This window comes from Neopelma chrysocephalum, unplaced genomic scaffold (genome assembly GCF_003984885.1).
Source record: "Neopelma chrysocephalum unplaced genomic scaffold, ASM398488v2 Primary Assembly neopelma1_382, whole genome shotgun sequence".
In the NCBI taxonomy this organism is placed as follows: Eukaryota; Metazoa; Chordata; class Aves; order Passeriformes; family Pipridae; genus Neopelma; species Neopelma chrysocephalum.
Window position 1 is genome coordinate 596,493 of NW_020898046.1, and position 6,885 is coordinate 603,377.

Consider the following 6,885-nt stretch of genomic DNA (forward strand, 5'->3'; position numbering starts at 1 on the left):
TTTTGTCTAGCTGTCGCTGGTATATGTACTAAATGGGATTCAAGTCCTAGTGTGCTGTGCTCTATGTTACCTCATGGTATAAGAAAGTCCCTGATCTAAACAGCTTAGTTTAAGAGACAAGGCAGACACATCATGAATGAAAGGAAATAAGAGTCCCCTTGCCCTCTCCTCTTACAGGCACACTATTTATAGAGAGATGGAGGTAATCTGATGTGAATGCTCTCATTGGGAGTTTTGGTCCTGGCATATCAGCTGAGATATTGTTTCTCTGCATCTCTGAAATAATTGTAATATGCTAAAATAGCAGCAGTGGTACTGATGGCAACTCCTTTGCAGGAGTTTGAAGGCAGAATATTTGAAGTGAGTAGAATATTTTATTTTTAAAAGGAAGAATAAACATGAAAATTCTCCCTTTTCAGTGATCTACGAGGTTCAGCAGAGAAAGAAAATTTAATTGCATCTCTATTCTTTGGTAGTTTTCCCTTAATGATACATTTCATTGTATTTCTCAGAATTACCACAAAAAGAAGCTTCCATTATTTGAAAATATCTTATCTGTTATTTCATACAGAATGCTATTTAAGAGTGGGTAGAAAATATGAATGTTGAAAAGAGACAGGAAAAGTGTCATTCAGCATTTTTAAGTAGAGTATACTATTCCTTTTTCCTTTTCTTTTGCTCTAGGAAGCACACTAATCATTTTAAACAGAGTGAAGAACTGTCTTCTAGTTTTCCTATGGATCCTTTGAATAGGTTTTTTTGGGTTTTGTTGGTTGCTTTGGCTTTTAATTAGTTGTCACTGCTTCTTCAGAGCAAGTTTTTTTTCTTAAATATGAGTGCTTGAGAGTGCTGCTTCACAAATTAACAGTAATTCACACAAAAAAATGTGCAAATACTACCCTGAATACCACTAGCAAAAAGAGGAGATTTGGGCAGAGCACAACAGTTATTTCCAGTGTTAGAAAATATAAAATAACTGTCTTAAAGATTCTTTAATCTTCATCTTCACCGTAGTAGACTTCTATGGCTGTCCTCTGACCACAGGGATCAGAGCATAACTTAGGTTGGAAAAGACCTCAGGAGATCTCCAGTTCAACCTCCTGCTAAAAGCAGGGTCAGCTGTGGGGTCAGTCCAGGTTGCTCAGAGATTTATCCTCCTAGGTTTTGAAACCTGCAAGGATGGCACAGCCTGCCCAGGAACCTGTGCCACTGCTTGAGTGTTCTCACAAAGAAAATGTTTTTCTTTATAACCAGTCCAAATCCCTCTATGCTCAGTTTAAATTTCCTTGCCCAATGTGACAAATAGTTTTGGTGGCAGAGGGGCTGGAAATTAACCTACTGTGTTTTATTTTCCTTCATTTGTTCTTCTGTGCAACCCTTTCTTCATCTATACAATCAGGGTAACAAACTCACTTGTGTCAGTAAAAAAACATTAAAAATACCCTAGATAGGCAGCAGGAAAGGCACCAGCTTTAGCCTGAGGTAGATTCCCTGCCTATAGGTACACTGAATGAATTGTGATTAGTCAGGGAGATAATTCTGCAGCCCTGGGGAAAGGAGGAAAAAGAGGGACAAGAAAGTGGGAAATGTATAATGCTCTCTTGCTTTATTTGCAAAAGGGGACCCCTGGTGGTCTAGTGGTTAGGATGCGGTGCTTTCACCGCCGCGGCCCGGGTTCAATTCCCGGTCAGGGATACTCCCCCGGGCAGATGGAGCTCGTTAGCCCTGTGAGGCCATCCATCTAAGAGAAGGTCACTCTAAACAAACCTACGTCCTGAGGACCTCACTGCCATTGTCCAAGCTTGCTTGGCCCCGGCAGATGAACCTTAGGATTAAAGGGTGGGCTCAGTTCAGCGCAGGCTGTGTCTCACCTAAAAAATCCATTGCGCAGGCTGGAAAGGTAAAAGACCTTTCCCCAAATCTTCGTTCGTGAAGACTGGCCATACATACATTATTTGCAATACAAACTCAATGGAGTACTAATTAGTGTTGAGGTTATTGCATATTGCATGTCAGAGATACCATCGCTGTACTTTGCATACACTTTCAGTAATTAAAACCTGCAAAGGAAGATATTGTTTAAATGTCCCTTCTCTTGCAGGACTATCATGATGAAAATTAGCAGCCATCAGGCAAAGTACTATAAAGCAATGACAACCATCTTAAGGAAACCTCTGTTGATTTCCTTGTGTCCCTTGTTAAACAAGAGATTGGAGTTGCGTTTCTCAAAGGTGAGGAATTTTAAAAGTACAGTAATCTGGCACCAGTACAGTGTAATTGGACAACATTAGGCAGGACTAGAATGAAACATTAAATTAAGATAATGACATAAAAAAAATCTGTTTATTTCAGTTGGTTTTTGAGAAAATGATAAGAATTAACATTATATTTTTGTGTCTCAAGTCTGTATGGCTTTCAAATCTCAGCGTTGGAAAGTAGTTTTACAGCCAAGTGCTGATTCTCTTTCTGTAGGGGTTTGAAAATGACCTCATATAAGGGAAAAGGTAGGACTAGTATCGACATGACTGATCTGTCACTCTACAGGAAGATATGCTTACTTGCATTAGTATAGTACAAACACGTGTTTAATGGAATACTGCGAGGTAATTATTATGAACTCTACAGTGTTACTGATAGCAATGAAACATGCTTATGAATATTTAATTTCCTATGCTGTGACTTTTCCCAGTGAAATTAGCAAATCTAATCCTAGCAGGCTCATGAAAGGGCCTTTTCAGACAGGGACTGTAAGAAGAAAGTGCAGCATGGTTAGCTCCATAGTTGAGAGTTCTGGAGTTGCCTACTGGGTCTTTGTGACGAACCTTGGCCTCCTTTTTTCTGTTTCTTTTTGGTTTCTTCAGAGTGGTGAGGCACTGGAACAGGTTGCCCAGAGAAGCTGTGGATGCCCCATCCCTGGAAGTGTTCAAGGCCAGGTTGGATGAAGCTCTGAGTAACCTAGTGTAGCGGAAGGTGTCCCTGCCCATGGCAGAGAGGTTGGAACCTTCCAATCCAAACCATTCTGTAATTCCCCAGAAATGTCTTGTTCCCAACAAATTACTGCACTTTATGGTCTATTTTCTTGCATCATAAATGTTATAATGATCAACTGTACCAAGACAGTAAAGGTAGGTGACTTGTAGCTATGGAACTGGAGGAGAGAGGGGGTTCTCTCCAGCTTAGATAGCACTGGTTTCATACAAGCCAAATATTTAACATCTCAAAAAGTTTTTGTCAATTAATTTCTCTTTTCAAACTGACTCATAGTTTAGAAATAGGGACAGTAGACAGGTGGCCATGTTTATTATAGAGACAAATTCTTTGCACATTGGCAATATTTCTGCAAGTAAAGTACTGTATATTGTATTTCTTGCTAATACTAAAATGCTTCCAAAGAAAAAACAGTATTGCTTTATGGCTGCCTGTTCATTTAAAGCCTGCTCTAATCTAGTAGGTAGAATAAAGCTATATCCTTGGGTTTTGTGCTTTAAGATGTTTCTTTTTCTCTTGGTTTTTCCATGTGAAGGGTTGAATCTGTTGCCATAGTGTTTTGGGTATTTGCAGACAGAAGTACTATACATATGTGCAAAATGTAAATTATAATTTCTTAGCTCCAACTTTTCATTGATATTTTTGTTTCTATTTACAGAGTGCAAGATAGAATTGCAGGGTTTTTTTTTCCTATTTAAGTTAATTGAACCTTGTTGCACTTTGCTGGCTTTGACTACATATTAAATAAGTATCCAGCAGGGCAGCCTACTCCTGATGCGAAAATTCCACCTGTGAAGAGATAAGACAGAGTACAGAAGCATGAGTTAGAATGCTTCAGTCTGTTTCCTCCATCTGCACGACACTGGGTAAAGTCTCTTATAGGATGAAATCACTTCAGATTTTAGTTCTGTAGTAAAGAGGGGGAAAAGAAAAGAGCAAAGTATATTTGAAAGATTAGAAATACTGACCCGGCCTTGTTTCAGTTTCCTGTGCTGGGAGTAGAAGACACATATGATGAGGAGACAAAAGGGAATTTATGAAGGTGATGATGAATGCCGGTCAATTATCTGCAATTTTTTCACGGAGAAGATTTTACAAAATTAACCTGGCAAAGAGCTGTAGGGCAGAAGAAAAAATTTTTGTGAGTGAGGCAATGGGGAAAAGCAAAGATGTGGAGAACTCAGTGAGAGACATCTATGGAAGTAATTCTCATATCATCTTTTCTTCAATTTTGAAGAATGGAGTTTAGTTAGCATCCTTGTTCTGTGCAGCTGAGAACACTTTGTCCATGGCCTTTTAGTACCTTCAAAGTCTATTGATGTTCATGGTAAATGATGGATTTGTGCTTTAGTTGATAGGTAGTGCCAAGACACTTCCCATCATGAAGGGATATTCTGGATACATCAGTGTGGTCATTTTTTTTAGAGAGTTAGCTTTAGTGGGATTCATACCTGTAAGTTTATCTTACTTGAAAAGCTTTCAACAGGAAGATGCTCAATTGTTTTGTAGGTACATTTTACTTGTCCTTCTAAGATGTACTTATTCTGGGTTTTTTTCTTTATATAACTTGAAGCATTTTAAAACTTCTGATGGCTTCTTATATGCAAGTTTAGGGCTGTCTTGTTTCATCTCTATAAAATAATATTTGGTACTTGGAAGAGAGAATGATATGAATATAGTGTCTGTGACATGAAAACTGCAAAATCTGGATCTAAAACTGTACTGTTGCTATATTATGATATGGGCTATATTATGATATATATGCTCTTAAATCCAGGGCATGAAATAGATGTAATATTCCTCTCCCATTCCTTATTACTCTTCAACCAAATAGTGATTCACTTTGTTTCAACTTGGCACAAAGATTAAAAAGGTATGATGCAGTCCACGTTTCAATTGGTCATTAATTGAAATAAACATGAATATTCATTGTTTCCTCATTTATATATCAGAATAGAAATGGCAGCATTCACTGTAGCAGGGTTTATGTTTAATAAAATGAAGTCTATGAGGGAATAGCATTAACAAAAAATATACTGAGAATACAGTTGTGTTAGGCCTATTTTACCTAAAAAACTTGATAAGAGTAGACTGATGAAGCATCTCTGACAGTTATTCAAGATTGTTTATGGAAATAGGTTAGTTCCTTCTGAAGAACAAGGAGTGAACTGCACTAGAAAGTAATGACATTGTTTATATTTCTCAGATACTTATGGCAAAGCAAACATTTCTTTTGAAATGTTCTCTTTTCATCAGAAAAGAGAAAGTCAAGTTCTATTTGCATTTTCGGTAATGGAAAGTCAATTACTTTGCATAAAAAGCAAAAAAAAGTCTAAAAAATCTGAAATGCTGCCTTTCATTTTTCTAATAAGCAAAATGAGAAAACAAAGCAGACTTTGACTGACAGCATTTGGTTTATCAATCTCATGAAAAGATAAATGTTTCAGAAGAAAATTACCAAGCAGTTCAAATAAGATGTTTGGGTAACGCTGCATGAAGCAGTTAAAAAAACTGGAAATCCTAAGGACAGGCTATTCCTGACTGTCCACTGAAAACAGACTCAAACTTTTTGTAGTTGATGTTATACTTGTTGTTTCTACTGGGATTTGATGTTAATAATACAATAGCATATGCTGCTTTTCCTCACAATTCCCATCCAGTTTTGCAGCTCTAAGGAGTGGTAAATTGTTTGCAGGAAACTAATGCCTGGTGAGACCACTGATTGGGGTATGAGAGGAAGAGAACATTTTCATCGGAAAGAAGAGATCCCAAATATTTTGGAGTGCTCTGTCCAATAAATAGTACTTTTAGTTCCATCTGCTCTTATTGACTTGACTAGGAATCTGACATGACTGTAAGGCAGGGCACAGCGCCAAGGTCCCTTGCCAGTAAAGAAGGGTGTAACCTAAAGTATAACCCCTGCACTGGTGAAGGCAGTGTGAATTTCTACTAGCAGAGAAAAGAACTTGTTCCAAAATGATCTGTTCTGACATGCAAAGCCATAATTTTAAATATAAATCAGTTGCATCCTTGAAGATCTTTAGTAAAAGGAGTGTGGTGTTTATTTATATTTCAGTAGGTCTGAACCCTGAATCACTAGCATAACATCATTGTCAGATGCATAACTTGTTGCTTGCATGCTCTGATTCTTACAGGACTTTCCATTAAGTTTCTACAGGTTTTTGGAAGTTTTTGCTTCCTGCTGTATATTCCTCTTGGTTAATATGATTTTGCTGAGAAAGAAAATCAATTTATGTATTATTTTAGTGTTTTCCTTGGAGGATTTTAGCAGTATTGTATACAGCATACAGTACAGTCTATGGAAAAAAAAATCAAATTCAGTAGTTTTTGTTTCCTAGGCATTCTTACATCTTCTAAATAAATGAATAATATGGCAGAGCAGAGTCTTGCTAATCTGTACTCAGGAGAGAAGCTGCAGATTTGATTAGTCGATTTGAAGACTGCACACCTTGGATAGGGTCTTGGTGGGTGGCAGCAGGGAATTTTTCAACTGAAAAGCTTTTTCTGATGCAACATGACATTTTCTCAACACTACCAGGCTTCTCCTGGACTACTCTCCTAGAAGCTTATTAGTGCTTTCACACTAATTATGAATCTGCCACAGGCTCCTACCTTGTACTCCAATACAGGCAGAAGATTTGCCATGTAGATGGTTATCATCACTAACCAACCCCCCCCAAAAAAAAACCCTAACAACCCATCTTCCTTCACAAAGCCATACCAGTGCTTAGAGGAGGATGAGGAAGGGTTGTGAAATATTGTAGAATATTTTACGTCCTTGAGGAAGGATGTAGCCTCCCTGGAACCTGGTAGCACAGCTGGGAATCTTATGTACAACCAAATATCTGTGCTTGGAGCAGATTTGCAGAAGCTCAG

General features: G+C 37.9%; 1 non-coding gene across 1 annotated transcript; it reads left to right on the forward strand.

The window, feature by feature from the left end:
- The first annotated feature begins 1,623 nt into the window (after positions 1 to 1,623).
- Positions 1,624 to 1,695, forward strand: TRNAE-UUC. The gene has a single exon. It is a non-coding gene; the product is annotated as a tRNA-Glu (tRNA).
- Positions 1,696 to 6,885: the final 5,190 nt, after the last annotated feature.